A 26,453-nucleotide genomic window follows, 5' to 3' on the forward strand; every position below is an offset into this window, starting at 1 on the left:
TATGTGCAGTGGCCATGCTTTGGTGATGGGTGTCCATGCTTTGTTGTTGCATGCAGGGCTTGGTGTTGGGATGGGTGGGTTGTGATAATGGGACATTTGTGAGGAGTAGGAGTGATGGGGGTGAGGGTGAGGGTGGGGGTATGTGATGGCATGCAGGTAGGGTGGGGGATGTAATAGTAAAGCTTTGACTTACCAGAGTCCATTCCTCCATCTACTCCTGTGAGGCCCTCAGGACGCAGAATCGCCCAGACCTGCTCCTCCCATGTTGTTAGTTGTGGGGGAGGAGGTGGGGGTCCTCCGCCAGTCCCCTGAACCGCAAGGTGGTGTCTTGAGACCGCGGAATGCACCTTCCCCCGTAGGTCATTCCACCTCTTCCTGATGTCATCCCTATTTCTTTGGTGCTGTCCCACTGCGTTGACCCTGTCCACTAATCTTCGCCATAGCTCCATCTTCCTAGCAATGGAGGTGTGCTGCACCTGTGATCCGAATAGCTGTGGCTCTACCCGGACGATTTCCTCCACCATGACCCTGAGCGCCTCCTCTGAGAACCTGGGGTGTCTTTGCCGTTCCATGGGGTGGTGTGGGTGATGTGTGGGGTGGTGTGTGTAGTGATAAGTGGGGTGCTATTTAGTGGTGTGTTGTGTGAGGTGCGTGGAAGTAATGTGGGTGATGGCATTGTGTGCCTGTGGATGCTTGGTAGTTATTTGTAGTGTCTCTCTCTGGCCTTCTCTCTGTACTTGTGGTCGTAGGGGTTTGTGGGTGATGTGGGTGTGTGTTTTATATTGTATTGGGTATGTGGGAGTGGTGTGTGTATGTGTATCAGGTGTGTGTATTTTGAATTGTCCAATGTGGTAGTGTTTTGTAAATGTGTGTGTATTTTGAGCGCAGCGGTGTGTACCGCCAATGGAATACCGCGGTTGAAAGACCGCCGCGTGGATTTGTGTGTCGTGATAATGTGGGCGTATTTCTGTTGGCGTGACGTGGAGGTTTTGTTTTCGCCAGTTTATCACTGACCTTTGGTGTGGCGGACTTGTGTGGGTGTCTGAATTTTGGCAGATTCTGTGATGTGGGTCATAATAGCTGTGGCGGAATTCTGCGGCCGCGGCGGTGTGTTGGCGGTCTTCTGCACGGCGGTAAGCGGCATTTACCGCCAATGTTGTAATGAGGGCCATAATGTAATAAAACACTACAGCATCATGTTTTCAATGGTGTCAAAATCACAAACCATTAAGCTGTCAATAAGCCTGTCTTACTCCAGGAAATTCAATACTGGCTCAAAAAGAGTGACAATATACAATCCTTCACTAAAAAGGCTTGTTGAATTGGGCCCTAAATGTTTTGATGTTGCAGGTGGTTTTCCTTCTAAATACACTAAACTCTGAACCAAGTGAATAACCTTCCTGTTACGCACCCAAAGTCACACATTTACTTTCAGTTACTAAAATATGCCAACGTACGTTTTTACAAAAGTAAATTGCTTTAACTCATTAATCTATAACCAATGTAAACAGTAGGACTGGCAAGCTAAACAGAATTGTACAGTTATTTTCCAAGAATAACATTCATTCACACATTGGCCCATTGTTGAAACAGGGTTTCTGGTTGGCTAGGGTATGCACCTAAGCCAGACAGAACCCACTCACTCAGGTCAGGGGAAGGGAGTAACACGTCCAAGATAACCCCTGCTCACCCCCTTGGTAGCTTGGCACGAGCAGTCAGGCCTATCCCAGAGGTAATGTGTAAAGCACTTGCTCAACACAAAGAACACAAGTGACACACTATCCCCACCACAAAGGAAACACAACACTAAGTTATATAAAAATGAACTGTATTGTACACAACATCATTAAACCAAACACATCATGTCAGTAATACCCTGCTACCCAACCAGTTGTCAGAGCAAAATCCGGTTACCCTGCAAAAAAAAGCAGTAGTCACATATAACACACAGGTTACTCACTAGTCTGCAACATAAGCAGTAGTCAGGAAAACATTACTATAGAAATGCACTTGTTATAAAAATATCATAAATGCCCATACTAGAACATTGGAAAACATATGGCAAGTCATGAAAACATATCACCACATCATGCCCATAAAAGGAACATCCCCAAATATATGGCACATCTTAAAGAAAACAGGTTAGCATATAAGTCCCAGCATGCCCCTCCAAGGAACATACGAAAATAATATGTCCATTAAAAGTACCAGTTTCTACTGATGAGGGCACCTCCAGTGCCATGAAGTAACTGGGGCTCCTGCACTCCCCTGTGCTAAATGGGGGCCCGTTTTATGTGTGGAGGGAGAGGGGCGCGCGCACCCACTCTGTTTTTATATAGCGGTCCCTCCTGGGGACTCGTGCCCAAACCGGGCACCTGCAGCCTCTGGGATCCCCGGGCCATGACCGCCCCCTGGGAGGTGGGCCAGAGCCAAACAACAAGAAGTGGCCTAGCGGTGTGGGGGGGCCTCCGATGAGGCTTCCTCTCCACCTGCAACCACTGGCTGAAGATGGAGGCCTGGTGGAGCCAAAAGCCCAAAAGAAACACTACAGGAGTGACCACGCTCCTAGCGCAGGGACCAGAGGAGAGGGGTTCCCCCTCCCCGTGTCCCGCTTCCAGGGCGGCCCTGGGATCCAAAGGAGACCTCTGATGAGGTCTTCCTTCCTCCTGTGGCTGCCGATGGGCACTCGCACCACCCGATCTGGTGTGCGAGTGTCTCTTCTCCCTCCCGGGCCGCAGCAGTGATCAGGCCTAAGTGAGGGCCTTCTGGTGCCCTGGGGGCGCTCCTCTGAACATACCTCGCCCCGAGGGCACCGACCAGTGTGTTTCACTCACGCTTCGAGAAAACAGCCCGCTCGGGCTGCGGTGGTGAAATTGGCACAGCAAATGCGCTTCTTCAGCGTGAAACCAATAAAAAGAAAAACGCTCCCCTGGCCCTGAGGCAGGGGCTCCAGAGTGCTTCCCAGGCACCATAAACAATAAAAAGGGAGTGCTCCTCCCGCACTGCAGCAGGTAATGGCAGGGGTCAAGGTCCACAGCCCCTGGGGGACACAATAAGGTGGAGCACAGGGTGGCAGGGCCAGCAGCAGGCCAGCATAAGATGGATGCAGGCAGTTGACAGTTCCTCCTAGTGACCCAGCAGGTCTCAGGCCAGCAAAGCAGCAGAAGTCCGAGGAGGTTCCTGGTGAGTCCCTCCAGCAAAATTCTGTGTCCAGTTACAAGCAGGTTTAAGTCCAGGGTGTCTCCAAATTGTGGGGAAAAATCCTCTGTACTTATACTCAGTTTTGCAATGGTTTAACAAAGGAGGGGAGAGGAGGTTCCAACCAGGTACAACTGGTTCGGGGAGTGCCCCATCTCTACTCCAGCACTGACTCCAAACATCAGGGTGGTAAACAACCCTTTTGTGTGAAGGCAGGGAATAGCTTTTACAGATGAATGTGTGCTCCGCCTCCCCTTCTCAGCCCAGGAAGACCATTTAAAATGCAGGGAACCCCTGTGATACTCTGTGTACAGGCTGTCTGAAAAGTACGTACAAAGCCCAACTGTCACCTTGCCCAGATGTGGATTGGAGTCAAGCTGCAAAACACCAGAATCATAAGCACAGAGACATGCTCACTTTCTAGAAGTGGCATTTCTGTAATGATAATAAACAAATCCACCAACAACAGTAAACAGCATTTCTCACTACCATTACAACCATACCAAACATGCCCACTCTACCCCTCATAAATCAGACAATACCCCCTAGACATAAGGTAGGGCATTTCCAATGCAATCCTATGAGAAGGTGGCACTTGCAGCAGTGAGAAACCAAATAGGCTGTTTGCCACTATCAGGACAGGCCACATAACCAGGCATATGTCCTGCCTTCTACATACATAGCACCCTGCCCTTAAGGCTAGCTAGGACCAACCTTTGGGGCGACTGATATGTAGTAAAAGGGGAGTTCTGGGCCTGGCAAGTAAATTTAGATGCCAGGTCCCTGTGGCAGAAAACTGTGCACCCAGGCCCTGTGCTAGCAGGACTGAGACAGGTTTGAAAGGCTACTTCAGTGGGTGGTGCAAGCAGCGCTGCCGGCCCACTAATATTTAATTTACAGGCCCTGGGCATAGAGATACAACTGTACAAGGGACTTACAGGTAAATTAAATATGCCAATTAGGTATAAGCCAATCATACCAACTTTAGAAGGGTGAGCGTCAGCACTTAAGCACTGATTAGCAGTGGTTAATTGCTCTCAGAGGCTTAGAGCCAACAACGAGAGGTCAGAAAAAAAGAGGAGGAAGGAGGCAAAAAGTCTGGGGATGAACCCACAAAAGGGGCCAGGTCCCACACCCATGTTTATGGACTTTTGGTGCAGGGCAGTGCAGCAAGTCACCTTGCTGAGCTGCCCTGCATCAAAGGGAAATGGCCGGAATGCGCCATGTCTCACTGTTGCCCTACATGGTGTGTTGTGCTTACAATGTCCATCCTGTCTGCCCTCCATGGTCAGCTTGCTGCTCCAGCCCTGCCCCCTTGCTCCCTGCCCTCTATTTTCTATGTGCAGGTCCCTATCCCCTCCCTACTGCCTTGCCTGGTCCATTGTCGTGCCCCTGTCCCCTCTTCTTGCCCTTCGTGGTCTGTTATGCTGCAACTGTCTCTCCTGTCTGTCCGGAATGGTCAGCTTGCTACCCTTGCCTCTTTCCCCTCCTCTCTCTGTTTTCTATGTGCATAGCCCTGTCCCCTCCCTATTGCTTTCCATGGTCCGTTGTACTGCACTGCCATCCCGCTTGCCTTGTGTGGTGTATTGTGCTGCTGCACCCCCTGATGCTTGCCCTGTAATGTCAGTTTGGTGCCCCTGCCATCTTCCTCCTGCCTTTGGTTATCCTAGTCCATGTCCCTACCCCATTCTTACTGCCTTCAGTGATCCAAAGTACCATACTTGCCAACATTTTGGACTTAGTAAGAGGGGGAGTTTATAAAAAAAGAACCTAGGGAATTGATTTTCCCCATTGATTTACATTAAAAAGGGGGGATGTGAGGCAGGAGACCAATAAAACAAAGCCCATGTGGGCTTAAAAAACATCAGAAGTCTCCTGGCTGAATAGAGTCTGTTGACATGTATGGTTGTACTGCACGGCCTCTTCCTTCTGCTCTCAGTGGTCTGTTATCTTGCCACAGCCTCTCTTGCCTTTCCTGTGTGGTTGGTTTGCTGCCCCTGCCCCCTTTCTCCTGCCCTCCATGGTCCCTTGTGCTGCCACTGCCCCTCCCACCTGTCCAGCATGGCCAACTTGTTGCTTCTGTACCCTCATCTCTGTCCTCAATTATCCGAGTCTGTGCTCCTGACTCCTGCCTCCCCTCAGTATTCTAATGAACAACTAGATTGCTAACTTTCTATGGGCCATATTTAAGGGAAAACGATGGTGCGCGTCCCTGCGGCAAATTTGGTAGCATTGTGCACTTTCATTTTCACAATGCAGGTATGTGACTTATTTAATAGAATGCAACGCACCCCTGTGTTCCTCCCTGCTCTGAAATTGCTGCTGTGTGCCATCAAAGCCATCCTTGCACCATTGTGTAAGGATGGCTGCGTTTGTTTTGTGCAGGAAGGAACACCTTCCTGCACAAAACAATCTTGAATTGCGATTTGCTCTTTCTATGTGTGCTGCAAAATGCAGCAGACATAGAAAGAGCAAAAAATGAGGAGAAATGCTTTCATTTCATCCCTGGGGTGACATTAGATTTAGGCGGTGCCTCAGGTTTATGAAAAGCTTCAAAATTAAATGGGTATTGCTGTGGCACGCCCACAGCAACACCCATTGTACACCATTCACACGCAAAGTGCTGTGTGTGATGGGGCTGTATTTACAAGGTGGCGTTAAGCCACAAATAATGGCCTAACGCTACCTTGTAAATACAGTGCATTGCATAGCGCTCCTTGAGCATCACTAAAAGTGACGTTCCGGTGGCGGTAGGTGCTCTTAAATTTGCCCCTATATTTATTACAAAAGTGCAGCATGCTTGACGTCATCTTGATGTAATCAAAACTATAATACCTAAAGCATTTCCTTTAGCAATTATAAAAATGAAATAGTCTTATGGTTAGTGCTCTAAAAAACGAAAATGAGGACATATTTTCTGAGTTCTCAAATAGCAACAAAGCCCTTTTAATTTTTTTGCTATCTTAATGGTTTTTTTAAATCCATTTGATCACTGGATTATATGTTGCACTTAGGGGAGAGAATGTGGTGTCACAGCCAGAGCAGCAGACTTTGAAATTGGGTAACAGGTTTGAGTTTCAGCATCAGCTTGACATCCTGTGATTCTGGGCAAATCACTTAGGTTCTGATTTAAATATCAGTGGATGGGTGGACTCTTTTGAAATGGTGACAGCTATCCCGACCACCAAAATCAAAATATCATAGAAAACAATGGTATCTCGGTTTCAGCGGATGGAATAGTTGTTACCATTGTGAAGGAGTAACCCCTCTGCTGAGATCTAAATCAGGCCCTTAATCTCCCATGCCTAAAGCCCAAATGGAATGTGTTCTCGTGTAATGTAACTGATGCCCATGTAAAGCACTCCAATACCTTCGGGTCAAGTCTGTTCTATGTAAAACTGCAAACAAATTAATAACTAAGAGCCTTAATATGGGTTTGGTGGTCTGACAGGCAGACCACCATGGTGGCGACCGCCAAAAGACTGTCATGTTGGTGGACATACAGGCTGCCGTATTCTGAGTTTCCACAGCCAGACAAAATTCCGACACCGCCAGGACTGTAGAGGGCGGGAAAGAGGCGCTTCCACCACCATCACTGCCAGCCCGTCAAAAATCCATCCTTTCTATTACGACCCACAAATCACAATAGCGGTTCTTCCATTGCAGAAAACCAATGAATTCCACACAGCTGACACACATCTACACACAGACACACCTACAAACTGCACTATAAAACACACCCCTTCATATACCACAATCCTTTGCAACCAGAACTCCACACACAGCAGGATAGAAGTCTCAAATATAAATTACGAACCATAGATTAGGCACCCTTCAACACTTCAAATACCACTGATCCCGCACCTGCACAACATACACAACACAGCACTGACACCTCATCACCCTTTTTTTTTACCTTTATGTGTCGTCCACCACCGCCATGTCCACACAAAAACATCCCTGTTTCACCGACAGTGAGTTGAGGGTCATGGTGGACAAAATCATTGGAGTACAGCCATACCTATTTGGAGCCCAAGTCCAGCAAATGTCTATTGTCAGGAATGTGAAGATGGGGCAAAGAATAGTCAACAGGGTGAATTCTGTAGACAACTATCCATGCATAATGGAGGACATCAGGAAGAGGTGGAACGACCTCAGGGGGAAGGTCTGTTTCATGGCCGCAGGCACCAGCTGGCGGTCATCAAGACTGGTGGTGGACCCCACCTTCTCCCCCAACCTACTCATAATGTGAGGTGAAGGTCTTGGCCATCCTGCATCCTGAGGGCTTGACAGATATACCCAGGTAAGTCCCAACAACAAAAATGGCACCCAAAAGTTATGCCTTGCATGTTCACTGATCAACTTTTGATACCTTAACAGCCAACCCACTCACCACTCCTGTGTCCGACTGTCCGAAGACCCCTGTCTGTCATTCCACATGTCAACTAAACTTACCTGGGGCCACAGTGTCTGTATATGGCATGGCTAGTACAGGGACTGACAGTACTACAACTCCCAGCAGGCACTGTACCACCTTTAAAAAAACAGAACAATGTACCACAATGCCAATTACATTGCATGTCAACTAAACAATCGACTAAACCCACCTGAATACTCCACAATTGTACAGTCTATGGCAATGACAGCAATGCTATGGGCATCTGGCAGTACAATACCACCAACACACAGCTACAGCTACAGCTACAGCTACAGCTGTGTCCTCAGCTAAAGTGGCTCTACTAGTTTCCATCGTCTTTGAAGAAAACTCACCTGGGGGAAACACACATATATGCAGAGTGATGTACTTGGTGTAACCTCATACATATGGGCAGGATGGAATGGTTACTCCTAAAATGATGGACAAGTCAGTAACCACTTTAAATTGTGCAGCTGTCCAGTGACTCAACACTGAACTACTACTAACTGGGAGATAACAAGAAAAATAGACAGCTACACAACAGACAAGATATGAGTCTATGAGCAGACATCCAAATGCCAAGATACTCTAACATCCTGAAGCAAGGTGTATGAGATAGGAATTCCCTGTATCCCATATAGCTATTCCCCAGAATTAAAAGAAGGTGTCACTGTCATACTGTACATGGCTCAATGCATATCTACCTGTCAAAGTTTGATACCACATGTTGCAGAACAACCTGTAACTGTCTGTTCACTTCTCCAACAGTCTACATGCCATTGGGACCACAGAGAGGACACCTATGACAGACACTTCCCCCCTGGAAGAAGCCCTCAGTGAGGAGAGTACTCCTGTATGTTGGAACAATGGGGATGACTCTGGCCCATCTGGGATACCTGGTCAGTTTACAAGTGTCACCCTCACCCTGCCTACATTGACTCCTCCCAGCCCTGTTGCATCTACATCCCAAACAACCATTCGCCTCAAATCTGTGTCCAAAGGACAGTTACAAACTGTGCCGCCCAGTACAGGTACCAGAGTTACAACTAGAAACTCCTGACAATTAAGGACCTGGCACCAGTGGCAGTGGGCAAATCTGTGCCAAGGGTGCAGGCATATGGGGATAGGGTGCATGGAAGTGATGGTGTGGGCCAGTGACTTAAGGTTGCTAGGGATACAACTGGCCAGGACACCATCTTCCAGGTCTTGGGAACCTACCAACAGTCCAAGGCGTGATGGGCCAGGTACTTGTCATGATGGGGGACATGGACAACCACCAGGAAGTCATGAAACAGTGGGAAGACCTCAATGCCAACATGGCCTCCCTAACAGGGGTGCTGAGAAACATTAACACCATCTTGAGCAGGGTATGTTCACAACATCAGACCCCTTGCATTGGCCATGTAACATCAGCCCCTTCTACATCTGTGGCAGCCAGTGGAATGGAGGCTCTGGCAGGGGAAGGATATGCCCCAGACACCCCTTCTATAGCTGAAGAACGCCTCCTGCAAATATGGATGTCCACTCAAACAACCAGGAGGAGCAGATGCCAAGACTACAACCACTGCACGGAAGTGATCCTCTACTTATTGGTTCCCCTTTTGTGCAACTGATGCACCCTGTCCACTCTTCTATGATCACTGTCCATTTTTGCAAGAATAATGGGACACTGAACCTGAGACTCCAAATGTTGTAGCAGCTAACCTGATGATTACATCCACCATGACTGAACCCTTCATTGTTTGCACTTTATTGCTTTGATCCCATCCATATCATTTTCCTGTGCAATTGTAAATAAACACAACTAAACCACAACATATATTTGAGCGTCATATTTCAGCTAATTTGAAAAGTTAACTGTGAAATTTCTCTCTTACACATGATGTATAGAAATGCAACAAATGTGGGAAGGGACAGGTCAGATGTACTGTTTAATCTGGGTTCGATACATATACAATGATACATGTGGACATTCAATTCCGAATCATAGCACAGTGCTGCACATAGGCTAACCACATGCCAATGATCACACAGTGAATTACATCGACAGATTTTAGTGCTTCAGCATAGGTGTTAACTAACATCCGAAAGACTACTGAAGTAAAGGGCATGTCAGACTTTGTCTATCTGAATATGCAAACAGATTGATGCAATGTGCCATCTGCTAAACCCTTATCACATACTCATACTATACCTACCAAATGATCATAGCCCATAATACAGACAGAGGTCAGTACAACTGTCCCCAGTCAGGGAGCCTTCCACTTACCATGGTCAGGTATCTGTAGGCATGCTACTCACCTATGTCAGTCTAGACACACATGCACAGTGGCCTGCAATGAGAAACACAGTGACAGCTACATACAAGTAAGTTATCATCATTATCAAACCAAGAGAAGGTTCAGGGAATGTTTTGCACAGGAATATGTGTGTCATAGACCCAGGACCACACACATTACACCTTCGGACCCACACACTATGGCAAACAGGTCTATTGTGTGAGACAGAACACTGACATCCCACTGTCCTGACAGCCTCGACATGGGACTCATACACCAACAATCTTATGTCATACAGAACCTGGATCATTCCATGTCCCCTTCACATGTCAGACCTGCTAAACACACCTGCCAGTGGCACAATTCAGAAACGTCCATGAAAGGCTGACATTGTGAAAGATTCTGGAAAATAAAAATGTAGAACAATACGTTTAGGCAGGTAATGGTAAACATGACCAAGATATACATGCCCCAAATACAATAGTAACTCTGATTGTGCATTGTGACAAACACTAACAAATGAGATCACCACGTTTGTCACAACTCCAGTTACTATTTTGTTACTATTTTGCATGAAAACCTGAGCTCTGTACTGCTAAGCAACTAATAACAAATCTGATGGTCATACAAAGACCCTTCCCAAACATCCCTAGTCCCTAAAGCCCCCTTCGTCAATCATTTCACAGAACAACACATACCTACAGTCATTTAAAGTACTGATGGATGAGATCTGCCGGATGTTTCCACCTTCATCCTCATCACTTTTATCCTCACTTGGCATTTTTGCATTTTCACCCGGTGGAACTGCTGACTCCCCATCATCTGGGATGTATGGGAGCTGATGTCTCAGGGCAAGGTTGTAGAGCATGCAGCAGTCCACAATGATTTGACACACTTTGGTGGATGAGTAGAGGTGGGCTCCACCAGACTTATCAGTGCAACAGAATTTTGCCACCAGGAGCCCAAATGTCCGCTCTACGACAATCCGTGTCCTTCTATGGGACTCAATAAAGCGGGCATCACCCAGCGTGGTTGGGTACTTCACTCGTGTCAACAGCTAGGGAAGGTTTGGGTAGTCATAATCCCCTGTAAGGAATTGTTACATGTGTGCAAAAATAAATCTTGACATTCTAACACCTTGCAGCAGACATAGCATACTGACACACATGATATACATGACTTACCAACCAGCCAGACTCTCTCTGTGTACTGTCATGTCATCAGCTGTGGGATAGTGCTGTTCTGCATGATGAAGGCATTATGGATGGAACCCAGATACCATGCACATACTTGGGAAATTTAGAGGTCCGACAAACAGACTACTTGGACATTTATGGAATGGAGTTCTCCCTGTTTCGACACACCGGTTCATTGCCATGTTGCGGAACCAAGGCTACATGGGTACCATCTGAGGCTCCCACTACTTGTGGGATGTGTTCCAATCCATGAAAATCTGCCTTCACTTGGGTCAAATCCTCATGTTTTGGAAATCTGAAGTAGCTGTCCATGTTTTTCAACAATGCAAACAGTACAGACTACAAGACCAGACTGAACATAGACTGGGACATCCCTGCAGAGAGGGCCACTGTATTTTGGAAGGAGCCTGTGGCCAGGAAGCACAGCACTGACATGACTTGTACAATGGGTGGAATGCTATTTGGATGATGAATGGCAGGCATCAGATCTGGCTCCAACTGAAGACAGAGATCCATGATTGTCTGCCTATGCAGGTGGTAGATCTGAATGACATGTCGATTTTCCACTGTCTGGAGGTCTGCCTGTGGATGGTACACTGGAAGTTGTCTGCCCATTCTCATTCCAGGGAAATATGTGAAAGGAAATAAGAAGGCATGTCTATCAGTCATTGTGTCCCTTGTAAGAGTCAAAATACATATGCCTAACATAATGATCAGGCATACCATATGACAGAGTACAAAGATGGTACACTGCACATACCTAAGGAAATAATGGCATTGTAGTGAAATTTCACCCCCTCTCCCCTTAATTTTAACATGGAAAGGTAAACTCATGCCTCAGCGAGTCTCTGTGATATTGACATCTGACTATGCTTTTTATTAAAAAGCCACAAAAACTATCTATCCAAACACCAAGAGGGTCCTGACTGTGCAACTAAAGATACTTTACATTTATTTTATCAACATGACAGCATGTTTCTTCATTCTGACAATTCATACATGGTTGGTCAATGGCAGCACTAAAGACTATACTGTTGATGTCATTAAAATAACTTTTCCGATCATCTAAGGTCTTAAAATGCCGACTGTCTGACCTGCTGTATTGGACAATAGGAAATGACCTTCGACCGCCGGTGGAAGTAGCCATGGCGGTAGGTGGATATTACTGTGGTGAACATTGCCGTTAAAACACATTGCTGCCTTTGGTGGTCTAAGGCCAATGGCGATGTCTGCCGGCAGTGACGGTCTCTAACATTGTGGATGTGACTGCCATTTCATACTTCATCTCCCACTTGACTCCTGACACTGCTGCCAGCAAGACCTCCACAATATGAGCTGCTGTGTACTGCCTCTGGGAGCAATCATGCCACATCCTTCAGGTGATAGGGCCCCTGCCTTCTCACACGAGGAGCTGAAAAAGGTTATGGAGGAGATCCTACCCCTGTATGAACAGCTCTATGGTGCACCAGAGGAGCAGGTAAGTGCACCATGTACGCATATGTCTCATTAGCATGACTATTCTTTGATATGCTCATCAAATGCTGATGAGCAATGCTCCCGATTGTGTCCTAAGAATTTTTTGAGTGCAAATGTTGTGCTGGAATGGGTGACTTCCTGGCCATGTACTTATGTTTGGTGAGAGAGCTAAAGTCCTGAGCCATTGTGGAGAGTGTTTCATGTATGTTCCCTGACCACCTTGTGACTGTTGCACATGGTTACTGGAGGTTTTATGCCATTCTCTGCCTGGAAAATCCCATCTCCGTATGTGCTTGTTGTCTGGTCATATGTGATAACATGACTGCTGGTTTTGTAGAAGCATGTGGTCTGTCTGTTTCGAGCTCACATATGTGCTCACTGTATATGCTCTTCTATCAGTGGAGAGGATGTACACGACAGTCTGTGTTTGTCTTGCTGTACTAAGTTGTAGATAACGCTGACAATTTTAGTGTGGTACATTTGGACATGACGTACTTCATTGCCTATGTCATCCATGCAGGTCAACTCCCACCAGAAGAAGGGGATCTGGCGTGCGATTGCTAAGAAAGTGTGGACCTTGGGGGTCCACAACCGACAGAGTGCCCACTGTCAGAAGGAGTGGGAGGACCTGAGATGCTGGGCCCAGATGACCGCTGAGACCCAACGGGGTTTTCCTCCCAACGAGAAAGGGGTGCCCATCAGACCTGTATTTTGGCAGTTGCCTACCATGAGTTGGATGGGCGTTTGAAGGCAGCAAAGCAGCCATAAGGGAGTAAGTGTAGAGATAACACGTATGCCTCTTTAGCTGGTGATTGAGTGATGTAATAGAATGTTAGCTCTGTCAACATGGCAAGTGGAAAGTGTCACAGATCTCCTGCAAACACATTGATGTACAGTAGCCAGGTGTGCACACTCAAATGTATTTTGAGAGATGTTACTGTTCTATGTTGTCCCCTCAGTACAATGGCACATAATGGTGGACATATTTGTAGCCGGTTATCAGATATCCCGGCTCCTGGCGTCCCAGAATCAGGAACGATGTCCCGATTCTGCTGTGGAGACGACGCCACACCCGGATGCCTTGGCAACGGTGATGCCGGAAAACTCCTAGGGAACCCGGATATCCAGTTCCCGAGAGCATAGAAAAACAAGACGGACTCCGCGCGCGGGTCAAAGCAAGGAGGAAACGCCGGTGGGGACGAACAAAGAGGGATCGAACGAGTGGAAGACCTCTGGAGAAACCAGAACAGCGGGGACACCCTGGAGGCAAGCAACCAAGCTCGGACTGAGAGGAGAGCCGAAGGACGCAAACTCCGCCACGTCCCAGGAGGGACGTGGCTAACCAAGTACCGTCCTTTATTAAGGACAAGCTCTATCAGAAAGGGGAGCGTGATGGCAGGAGAGGGAGGGGAGAGGGTAGTACAGGGAGACGGGAGGGAGAATCTGGAGAGGGAGGGGGAGAAAGGGGGCAGTAATAAGATGAAAGAAGAGTATGAAGAAATAAGACAACCATAAGAGAAAGAGCCAAAATACAGAACCAAAGAACGCTTCTCAGTAAGACTTAAAGAGCACCCAGGGATAGAAATCTAGCTCTAAGAAGACACTAAGAGGTGATTGTTTTCTGCACACGCTGATTTCAAACTCAACACACTTTCCGAAGGTCTCTCTCTCTCTCTCTCTCTCTCTCCTGTACTATTAATAAGACTTCTACTTCTATACCATTCCGACTTACCCATATCTTCGTTCCTCTTGTTTCCGGTGCGTCTGGGAGCCCGAGAAGAGCATCGTCGCCAGTCAAGGAGGAACCTGGAAAAGAGAGCAGAGACATTCTATTATGAAGAGCACACCACCCGTTTATTCTTGAAAAATTCACATATCCTGAAGGACTTTAAATAAAGTCACTGATTCTCACCCACTCAAGCATCCTAGTCCTTTTTATCGCCACACCCACTGCCACAATATTACTGCGTCATATGTGTACCAATATACAGATTATTCTACCCTGGTGATTGTTACTTCCCACCAACAGGTCAATCCTCCCAGTGTCATAATGGTAAGGTTTGTAGGTCGTTGCTCTCTATCCTCTGCAATGTCCCAAGATTCCTGTCTATGTGCAACATAGAGTCAGACATATTGAAGTCATCTCTAATTTTCAAAGCTGTTTCTGATAAGTGACAGCATCATGTGAGGCTGTGATGTCCATCTGACAATTCACATGACATACAAGGTTGACATCTTCATGCTTGTTGCAAGGTAATCCCCCTTGGTAAGAGAGTGATGTATATAGACATTTGTAATGTCTCATCAGAGTAGACAATATGCATTTTGGATGCCATTGAGGTGTTGCAACTTTTCTATAGGCACACGTATATTGGTATAAGAGGTAGGAATGTTACTACCATGCTAATGTTCTGATAGTAGAAAGTGGCCACACAGCTTTGTCCATAGGCATACTGTTGTAGGTATGGTACATAGGCAATGGTAGTCTATTCAAAGTAATGGCCCAGACAGTCAACATCATGTGTCAATGGAAAAGGTGCAGTCATGATTGAACATTGGTATATGTTATGTGTACCTGCTGTTGCTATGAAGGATATGTCAAATGAGGACAGGCTGTTTTGAGCCCCCATGTTTGCCATGACACCTATTTGTGGTAGTTCATATACACCTGTGAGTAGGTTCGTAAGGGTGTCCAGGCCGTTGGCTTGCATCATGGTTGGTGTAGCAGCCATGTTAGCATCACATATGCGTTTGCTCTAGGATTCCTCCACAGACAGATGTCAGGTGTGCCATGTCTGATGTGTGGGTAATGTTGTTGTCACTCAGTCAGTGGCCTATTGATGGACTAATTCCTTCGTTACCTAGGTCTGGTTCTCACCTTCCTGATCAGTACAGTACAGTACTTCATTTGTTGCATGCACTTTATTGTCAACTTATGATTGTGTGTGGGACATTGGTCAGAGCTTACTTTGTCATTATATGATTCTTCTCTTTAGTTTATTCGGTCTAGAGTTAGACCATTAAAAAGCATAAAAATGAACCATACATACAACAAAATACAGAGATCATAACCATCCCGGAAAGGGAAAAGCAATAACAAATAATACACTGCTTGTCCGACGGACCGAATAATAAATTGTACTCCTCAGTTGGTGCCTCCTAGCATTTTGAATACCATTTACCAGGACAGTTTAAAAGAGAAACAGATAGTGTACCAAATCTTTCCTAATGTTACCTATAAAAACTATTCTAGAACAAATTATACTTAAAAAGTAGTTCATAATACTTCGTAAAATACTTCAGGCTTGTGAAAATTAAAAAACAAACATTTAAAAAGATGCCGTAGGGTTAGCCTCATGTCTTAAGTAAATTATTCAGGGGAATTTAATCTTACCATTTGCAAAGTGCTATGTGCTAAGATACTATGAATCGGTTTAAAACAGATAGTATACCAAATCAATACTAATGATACCTATTAAGACTGTTCTAGAGCTAGTTATACATAAAAAATGATTCATAGTACTACGTGAAATACTTTGTACTTGTGAAAATTAGAAACCAGGCATTAAAAAAGGTAGCATGGAGTTAATCTCATGTCTTAAATAAATTGGTCAGGGGAATTAAATCTTACCATTTGCAAAGTGCTATATGCTAAGATACTGTTTAGGGACTCGATTTAGGTAAAAAAAATCAGCTAAAAACACAGGCAAGAATAAAATCTGGTATCATAAATAAATCAACACAGATAATTATATTTGAATTCCCTAACTGCCTGGATATACTCGTCCACTAGCTGTTGGACCTCTCTTCAGCCAGTAGACTAGTGTCTAGAATAATCCTGCTACGAATTGTCCATGCTGCTGACAGATATTTAGAAACAGAGCATACTATCAGTGTGGAGGTGTCATATTTACATAGTCTATAGGCACTAGTTCGGTTTTGTAATAACAATACCTTACACAGGGGAATGATCCACCTTCCTCTAGGACATTTATACATGGGGCAGAAAAATAGAACATGCTCAGGAGTTTCCTTGCATGAGTGACAGTTTATGCATTTGTCAGACATGGGACTATTAGTCGGCCAGCGGGCCGTGAAGCTGTTCACTGCTAATGTTCCGTACCTGAACTGAAGAAATAAGGCTCGGGCACGTGCTGGTATGGGGAGGTCCAGGAAATTTTCGGGCCGAGATTCGTGTTTGACCAGCAAAAACTCTTCTGTCAGCCGACCTGGCCCATTACGATGGAAAGACTCCTCGTGGATTTTTCCCCAATATCGTTCTTTGATCAGCAGTCTGGCATTAGCAGGAATCATCTCAGGATTTTCCCAATAATGGGAGAAGCTCAACTTAACCCAGGCAGATTTCATTTCACTCAACCAATGAACTTTTTCCCATCCCTGGAATGGTGGTATAAGATCTTTTATTGCTGTTCTGAAGGGCTCAAGTTCTTCAGTTTTCCAAAGTCGAATCCAGTATAGAAGGGCCTTAAGCGTGTTGCATCTTTAATGCTATTTATGCCCAGGTCTAATCTTAGGGGAATCATCGGCGTGCCCTTCCCTAACCTAGATATATGTCTGAAAAAGTCGTTTTCTTTGGTTTGGAGGGTATCCAATTGTCTGTGTGAACCCCAGAGTTCTGCTCCGTACAGGGCGGCAGCACGGATTTGGACTTTATACATTTTGGAGATAGGAATCAGAGGGGGGCTTGCTACAGTATTAGCCTTTCGTTCTAACACTCTGCTTCTTTGTCTGATAATGAGTGCCCCTTTTCTTATGGCTACATCCCAGCTGCCCTTATCTGATAGTCTAATGCCCAGATAATCCTACTCTGTTACCCTCTCCAATGGGACTGAATCCATCGTTATATTTGCTTTCAACTTCTTGTTCGGGGTACTATATATCATAAGTTTGGTTTTCTTGGCATTGATGTCCAGCCCGTAATCTCTGCAAAATGCACAGAACTGTTTAACCAGATTTTGGATTCCCATGGGTGTTTTGGCCAGCAAGATAGTGTCATCCGCATAAAGCAGGCATGGCACTTTATTCCCGGCAACCTTAGGGGAGTCATTGGTGCAGTTTGCTAGATAGTTAATGCAATTGTTTATATATAGGAGGAAAAGCATAGGGGCTAGGACACAGCCCTGTCTGACTCCTCTTTCGATGGCAACTGGATCTGTTAAATCGCCATCCTTACCACTCCTAATTTGTGCATAGGTATTCTCGTGTAGTCGGGCCATAAGTATCAAAAAACCATTTGGGATGCCCATTTTGGCTAATATCAGCCATAACTGGTTCCTTGGGACCAGATCAAATGCGGCTCTAAGGTCAATGAAGACCACAAACAGGTTACCCCTTCCTATTTCCACAGTCTCATATTAATTTTAAGCTCCAACAGCTGATAAGGAACACCGAAGCGATCTTTCGCTTCTCTAATAAACTAGGCCATAGACCCCCCGCACATATGAAAACTCTGTATAATTCTAAGTGTACCGCAGCTGTGCTCTACGGAGCAGGCGTCTGGGGCTGTGTAAAGGTACCATCTCTCCAGAGGGTCGAAAATAAATTTTTGCGAAGATTACTGTTGGTTCCAAAATGTACTGCAAATATCATCTGCCACGAAGAACTTGGTCAGTGTTTTTTGGAGGATAGGGTTTTTTTGGCGCCTTTATTGCTTTGGATTAGATGTTGGCTAAACCCAATGGCAAAATTGGTCCAAGATTGTATTTCCGAATGCTTACAATTGGAAAATTCAAATAGGATCCCCTGGCTTATGTTTCTACGAAACTCTTTTGAGAATTTAGGTCTTAGATATATGTTTGATGAACCTCACCTATTAACTATAAATTCTAGGTCCGTTCTGAAGGCTACTTACTCCGAGTACATATCAGACCTGAGATTTTACAGTTCTCTGAAATTAAAATCTTTTGACTCCTATTCTCAGGTTGTGACAGCCCCATGCCTTGAACCTTATCTGACCTGGTTCTCCAGTTTTAAGATACTTTCTTTTTTAACACTTTTTAGACTTAATTTAATTCATTTTAAAGTAGCGTTTCCTGAACCATGTTTTTGGAAAAGGGATTTACCTCTTTGTCCCTGTGATTCTAGATCAACCCAGAGTACTTTGCACTTTTTTCTCTTTTGCCCTTTTTATGCTGCTCCTAGAGGGGTTTGCATTTTACCCACTTTACGTTCTGTTAGACCCATCCATTACAAGGAAGCTTTAATATATTTTCAGAGATTGCCAGATAGACAAATTTGTCATTTTGTATTAGATTTTGTTACAGCTTCTTTAAGCATTAGGAAAAGGCTCATTTCATTTTAAATGTATATGTATGTATAGTTTAATATTGTAAGTTAATCTTTGTATTCTGTTATTGTGATTTTTCTTATGTTATGAGTTTTATTTGTTTCTTTTATGAGATTTTAGACCGGATGTTTACGTAATGTTTTAGATATGGTACTATTTTATTCTTCTATCTATTTACTGTGACGTAATTATTGTGTGGTATTTGTGTTTTTGTCTGTACTTTTATGGCATTTGCCGAATAAAGTTTTGTGACTGACTGACTGACTCCACAGTCTTCCATTTGATTGTTAGAAATCTTAAGACCTGATCTATGGTACTGACTGCTGGCCTAAACCCTGCTTGCAAATTGGAGATGACGTTGGTTTCTAGAATCCATTCTTTGAGATGAAACAGGACATGCTTTGCAAAAATGTTTTGGAAATGATCAAGTAAGGAGATTGGACGGTAGTTGGCAGGGTCAGAGGGGCTACCTTTCTTGAAGATAGGACCAATCTCCGCTCCCTTCCAGGAACTCGGGACAGGCGTTCCTGCAGCTACTGCATTAGAGACCAAGTTCAGGTATGGAACCCATATATCCGGACTTGTCTTGTACAGGTCACCTGGGATTTTGTCAAGGCCTGGGGCCTTTCCCCATTTCAGTGAAACAATCGCAGCCTTGGTTTCTGCCAGGGTGAATTTGATTGGGGAGGTCTCAAGGGTCATAATATGGTTCAGTTCCCTGGTAGTAACATCTGTAGGCCCTGAGTATAATCGGCCAAAATGATCTGTCCACTCTACAGGGAGTATTGAGGCACCGTGCAAACGATTTGGTTCTTCACTAGCGTCAGCCACCAGTTTCAAAAATTTCGAGGTATCATTAGCTTTTGCAGACTCCAGAAGGGAAGCCCATCTGAGCTCATCCCATCTCCTGCTGGGTCTTCTGAGTTCCTGTTTGTAGTTTTTCCTTGCTTGCCTTATATGCTCTGTCTGGCCCACTCTTAGAGCTCTCAATAGATTGTGCTGTGCTTCCCTGCATGCGGGGCTAAACCACCCTGCATTACATTTTTTATTTCCTTTGCTAGCAATCTCTTTGGTGAATATATGTTTTAAAAGAATTAAATAATAGTGTGTGGGCTGCTATAAGCCCTTCACCATCTTCTAAAAGCAGGGGCATACGCTCCATATGGTCAGCCAACTGGCTAAATAAGGATATCATGGTACCTGGGTCAGTGCTCACAAATTCACATTTGACATTTCGTCTATTGTTTGTCAGTGCGAGCTGCTGTTTGTAAATCTTGGGTCAAGGAGCTTCAAGTAGAGGTAATAAGCTCCTAACCGATAAAATCAATGGCTCATGATCGCTTTCCTCGTGTTCTGAAATCTTCATGTCAGCCATGTGATCCCACAACCGAATGTCAAGCAAAATATAATTTATCTGGCTCTTCTGGACTCCACGCCTAAATGTAGAATGAAGGTCAACGTCCGAGCGGGAACGACCGTTACAGGCCCGAAGACCATGTGCCAGTGTAATGTCCACGACTTGGTGTGTTAATCTGTTCATTCTCGGTCTTTTGTTTGACACCAATTGGGGGATGCCCCAATAAGCATCCTCTTCTTTATATAGTTCCTGGGCCAACGGGTAGGGCTCAAAGGTAATATTAAAATCCCCTGCGATAAGAATAAAGTGAGAGGAGGTTTTGCAGGAAAGAAAACTATCCAAAATAGTCAAAGCGTCTGACTCATATTTACTGCCCAGGCTCCTGTTGTAGATGTCAATTATTAGGAGCGGTTTCTCCTTAAGTGATGATATTGATAAACCCATCAGATCAGGACAGCCCATATCTACTATTTCAACCTGACATTTGAGGGAGCAGCTGAGCCATATGAGCAGCCCTCCTGAGGGTCTCCCAGAGATCGCCTTGCTTGCTGTGACCCAATAACTTTTGAAACCAATTCTGTATTTGGGCTCCAGGGCCCACGTTTCTTGAAAGAGGCATATTTTGTGTTCATCTATAAATTTGCCCCATTCAGGGATGCCCATTTTATTCTCCAGCCCTGCAATGTTCCAACTAAGAACTGTGTCTAAACGATCTATTTTATCTTGGGAAGCTTTGGCCGTGGAGTACCTTCTTGCAGATGAAGTGCCATGGGGAGGTTTAACATCCCTTTCCGTCATAGGTGGACTGGCCTCAGTTAGGTTTTCTACTACATTATCACCCATGGTGTTACTCGCCCGATTTAGATCGGGCCTGGCATAGTCAGTTCAAATGCCCGGGCAGGTGGAGTGAACCCGCGGTTGCTGGTACCTGTTAAATCCGGGGCTGGGTTGATCTCATAAGCCATGCCCTCCTTACTAGCTCCCCAAGTGCAGGTCTCCATGCTCTGGTCACAGAGGAAAAAAGAGGGTTTGTTTTCCATCCTAGAGGGTTCTGTCTGGGCTGGTAAAAAGATTGGTGTAGGGCCTCTGATGTCTACAGTAAGAGTCTGATCAGCCTCAGGACTGCCTATTCCTATTCCTTGTGTTTCAGTAATTTTGGTTGTAAGATGATTCTTATCCCAATTTCTAGATCCTTGAGGCTTAGGTGGGTCATGTGCGGGCTGATTTTTAGTCAATCAATTTCAGAAAGAGATGGTGAAAGGGAGCTAGGTCCTGACTGGGGGGCAGGCTGCATCTGAGAGCTAGTGGAACCTCTAAGTGGCATTAGCGCCCCCTTAGTAGCTGATGAGACTATATGAGGGTAGAAAGCCTGGAGTCTACACAAAGATACTTCTCCCCCTAGAGGGTTGGATTTGCGCTCATTTAGAGAAAGCTGCTGGACAAGGGTGGGTGAATCAAAATTGATAACAATACAATCCCCCGTAGCGGGGTTCTTAAGTGGACCCACCCAACCCACCCTTCTCACCATTAATATTGAGGGTACCATATGAAATGCAAATCTGGCGTTGCTATGTAACCAATGTATGACCTTATTTTTCAGTTCTGTGAATGATTCGGCGATATCGGATTTAAGTTTAGGGACGCTCGTGATAACAAGAACATATGGGCAGGATTCCGACGGTAGATGTAAAGTTCTCAGATTGGTTCCTTCATCCCTATGCATCCGATCTGTTGGTGGATAGTTCTGATCAAGGATATCTTTGTAGGATTTTGAACCCATGTTATTGGAGGAAGCAACTCCTCCGTTCCCCCTCAGAAAGGGGGTAGCAGTCTTAGTACACTTGTCCTTTGAGGCGGTAGCCAGGCTGGCAGTTGAAGCCCTCACTGGTTGGTACAGAAGATCAGGGCAGTTCATTGAAGGGTTGTGGTCCATACCCAATGATAGGGGGAGGTTACTGACGCTGTTGCCTGGTAGGCTCGAGCGGAGAATTTGGCGGGGAGACTGCAAGTCCAGTGAGAGGGGAGTGATCATCTGCTTGGGCTTGATAAGGCCTTCCAGTTTCTCTTCAATGGCTTGTAGGCGAGTTGCTATAGGGTGTAGCCTTTTAGAAAACTCGTCTTTTATGTGTTCGATTATATAATCAATTGCTGAACGGTAATCGATAGATGTTTGAATTAATATAGAGTCCTTATTCCGAGTTGGTCCACCGTGATTGGGGGAACTCAAAATGCGGGCCCGTTTGTTTCTGAGATTTACCTCGCCTCATTTTCTTTTACCTTTTGTGTTGAGCTCAGAATTGGGTAGAGACCTGCCTAAGAGTGGCTGAGTAAGTTCTGGTGGCTGTGTGGCATTGTCCTGAGTCTCCACAATAGACTCTTGGGTAGTTAGAGGAGAGATAGCCGGGGGAGACTGTAAATCGGGTGGATGGAGGGGATGTGTTGGAATTTGTGGTGGGGATAAAGATGGACAATTAACTACCGTCATTGGGGGGGGCAATTAGACGGCGCTCCACCATTTCAATTTCCTTTTCTAGTGCTCCAACCGCTTTTTGGAGAAAACCGTCTAGGGTCTTTTACCGGCCTTTTCCAAGGGTGCCCCCCCCTTTCATCTACCCATCTTGACTCTTTGGACTCCTTTTGTCTAGCAGGTATTTTTGGTCAGCTTTGTACTGTAGGCACTTTGCCTCCCCTGTTCCCACCCTGTTTCCCCCTCACTGGGGCCTTGTTGAAGAAGCTAAAACGTCAAAAAGGTACAAATGCTGCTCACCTATAGCAGTGTATTATCCTCATGGCTGCGGTGGGTTCAAACGCTGGTCACCAAACCCAATGCTAGTACCAGGAAGAAAATAGTATGGCCCAGCCTCCTCCGGTCGGCGACGGGTGCAGGACGGGCCGCGAGGAAAGGTTTAAAGGGCTCCTGCCCTGTGTGACGCTGTTGCCGCCTCCTCCTCCAGCTGATCGCGCTTCCTGCAAAGTGGGAGCGCGAGGAAAGGTTTAAAGGGCTCCTGCCCTGTGTGACGCTGTTGCCGCCTCCTCCTCCAGCTGATCGCGCTTCCCGCAAGGCAGGAGCGCGAGGAAAGGTTTAAAATGCTCCTGCCCTGTGCGACGCTGTTGCTGCCTCCTCCTCCAGCTGATCGCGCATCATTATATGATTGATAATGTTCGTTTTCTTGAGACCAATGTCCTAGATGCCTTGGTCCACATTGTATTTTCACTCCATGGTCCATCACAATTGGTGTATGTGTGTGTGAAATGTGCTGTTACTCCTTGACCTAATTTTGGCATGTGTGACAAATTGAGTTTTTTTATGTTGGCATGTGTCCATAGTGTATGGTACTAACTATGTGGTATGAATAAGGTAAGGCTGGTTTGCACAAGGCTTGCTTGCTTTCACTTTACAACATGTCTCATTGCCTGGTACATAACATCAGGGTAAAGTATTTGTGATTTAAATATGTGTTTTGGATTTGTGTAAAGCTATTTCACATTTCTGAACTATTGTTTGATTGGTGCTTGACTATGTTGTTCTGGATGGAGAATCTGTATCAATTGGCATAGTCACCTTGTCATGGTATGGTCAGTGTGATTTGTCAACTTAAATCATGGTCGAAGGTGTCTGTTAGGTAGCTTTGCTGGTGTGTCACAATGTTGATTTTGAGGGACATACATTAAATATTGTTTTGACATGATGTTAGCTCTATATTGGCATGTCCTCAGGGTGTTAGTGAATTGGATGTTATGAGACTTATGTGTAATGTATGATGGCGGTGTTATCATGTGAATGTGATGACCCTCCTTCACTATCTATTTTAAACATCAGCACCAGCACCAGCCGGCGAATGAGATGGGGCACCGCCGAGTGGGGAAGCTTCTGGCCACAGGACCTCCAGCCACCACATCACAGACATTAAGGGTCCCAGTGGCACCGAGGGCAAGGGGAGTGCCACGGGGAGACTGGATCCACTATATCTTCTTTGTAATCCTCCACCAGTGGCCATCCCTAGTGGTGGTGGACCCATCTGGGACCACCCCAGTACCATCTCTGTCTGCCACCCCCCTTTCTAGCACTGCCCTCCCTATAGCTTCCCACCCAGTTGGCAGTGCCCCCCCATCCAAGAGGGTGGGCATCTCCTTTGCTGCAGTCACCTCTGCCCCAGCCCAGAGGAGGCTATTGACCTCCTGAAGTCTATCTATGTGGGTCAGATGGCCATTGTGAATACCATCCCGGGACTGGCATGCAAGATCAAACAGAGCAATGCACTCCTGGAGGGCATTCACAGTGTAATCTCTGGCCTACAGAGATAATTTCAGGCTCTGGTCTCCACATTGACAGCAGCCAGTCCTCCCTTGTTTACCGTCCCCCTTCAGCCTTCCTTTTCTGAGTCCAAATCCCCCCTTCCCCGACCCAGCCAAAGCACACAAACAGACAGGCATGCATCCACCTCAACATCCAAGGGTAGCACAAATAAACATAAGCATCACAAGGCACACCACTGACACGCACATAGACAACATCAACCTGCAGACACAGCAACAGTCACAACCTGCCCTAACACCCACACCAGCCCCAGCATCACAGACACAACACCTGACACACCTGCAGACACCACACCAATATTCAGTGATTCAGCCACCACACCTATCCTACTCGCAGACAGCAATCCAACAGGACCTCAGCATATACTTGCAGCATATCCACCATACCTGCAGTCACCACCCCAACAGACAGCCACCTACCCACCACTGCATCCCCCAGCACCTCCACCCGCCTCAGCCCAAGACACATAAATGCCCTCACTTACTCACCCAACAGATACCCACCACCCACAAGCACACCTCTCAAAAACGCACCCAAGCCATCCACAGCTAGAAGTCAGACAACCACTCTCTCACCCTCCACACCCAAACCCCATCTGATGACCGTCCCCGTGTGTTGAAGAAAGTTTTCCTTTGTGAACTTTGCCTTTTCTCTACTCTTTCAAGTGACACCCCAAATCGTTCTTTGACCCTCCACAAGGCCATCCTGTCCACTTTCAAGGCCTCCCCTACACCCTTCCAGCACCCATGCCCCTCTCCCTGCCAAAAAGAAGTCCATCCCTCTTAAAAAGGTCCAACCCCATCCCAAACCAAAGCCCCCCCACCAAGCACAGGCCCAACACTCTTCCTCCCCCATCACCCCCCAAGAATCCTAGAGATGCCTGCCTGCCCCCTTGATGCCCCTACCTATGGAGGTTACATGGCAGTTAGGAGCCAAGAAGGGGCACCATTATGTGCCTTTGGTGCTCATCATATGGACTAAGGACTGGCCTATGGCCTTGGACATCTCTATTTATTGCAAGTTTGCACACATTAAAGCTAACCAGTTGTTGGACCTTTGGTTAGATATTTGTTCTGCATTTCCTTTCCTAGGTTTGATTTGTTCCTGGCTGTCATTGAAAGTGTGCCTGTATTTGTGTGTGTGTGCTGCTTGTGCTCCATGTATTGTTAGAGCAGTATGTGAAGTTGTGTGTAGTGCTTTTGTCCCACAGGGATACGGTGTTTTGCGTGATGGATTATGTATATGCAGAAAAATATGTTGTTGTCGTGCTATTGTGTTGTCTTTGTGTTGATATGAGTTTGTTTTTGTACTGTGTGGTTTTGTGTGTTTTGATTTAGTCTCTGTGTGTTGTGCATGGCATGATGGGTTTGATGGGTTGTGTGTGTAATGTGTGTGCCGATTGCTAGGTTGTATAATGGTGCAACTATGTGTGTTTCACCACACATGGTTGTTCATTGTGTTGTATGTGTGTTGAGTCCCTGGCCAGTGTTGGTTGTGATTGTGTGACAAGTGTTTACATTTGTGCCGTTGTAGTGTTTTTGTGATGTGTTGGTATGTTGTATGGGCATGTGTAAGGCTGGGCCTGTACTGTGTTGCCATGCCTAACTGTGTGTTATTGATGTGTGGTGTGTGTGCCAGCTGCAGTGTGTGTGCTGTGTGTGTGGAGGTCATTGATGCAGTATGTCACGGTACTGTTATGTGTGTGTGTGAAGCCTTCGCACCCACTCCCTTTGGTCTGTTGTGTAACTGTACAGAATTTGACAATTGACAAATGTAACAGGTGTGAGTGTGTTTATTTACGATAGTTGTCGTTGTTGGCGGCGATATCTTTCTACGAGCAGGAGCAGAGGGAAGATGTCTAGTTGTGGTTCCATGGCAGCACCAGACGTGTATGGCTTCCTGGAG

This window comes from Pleurodeles waltl, chromosome 6 (genome assembly GCF_031143425.1).
Source record: "Pleurodeles waltl isolate 20211129_DDA chromosome 6, aPleWal1.hap1.20221129, whole genome shotgun sequence".
Lineage (NCBI taxonomy): Eukaryota > Metazoa > Chordata > Amphibia > Caudata > Salamandridae > Pleurodeles > Pleurodeles waltl.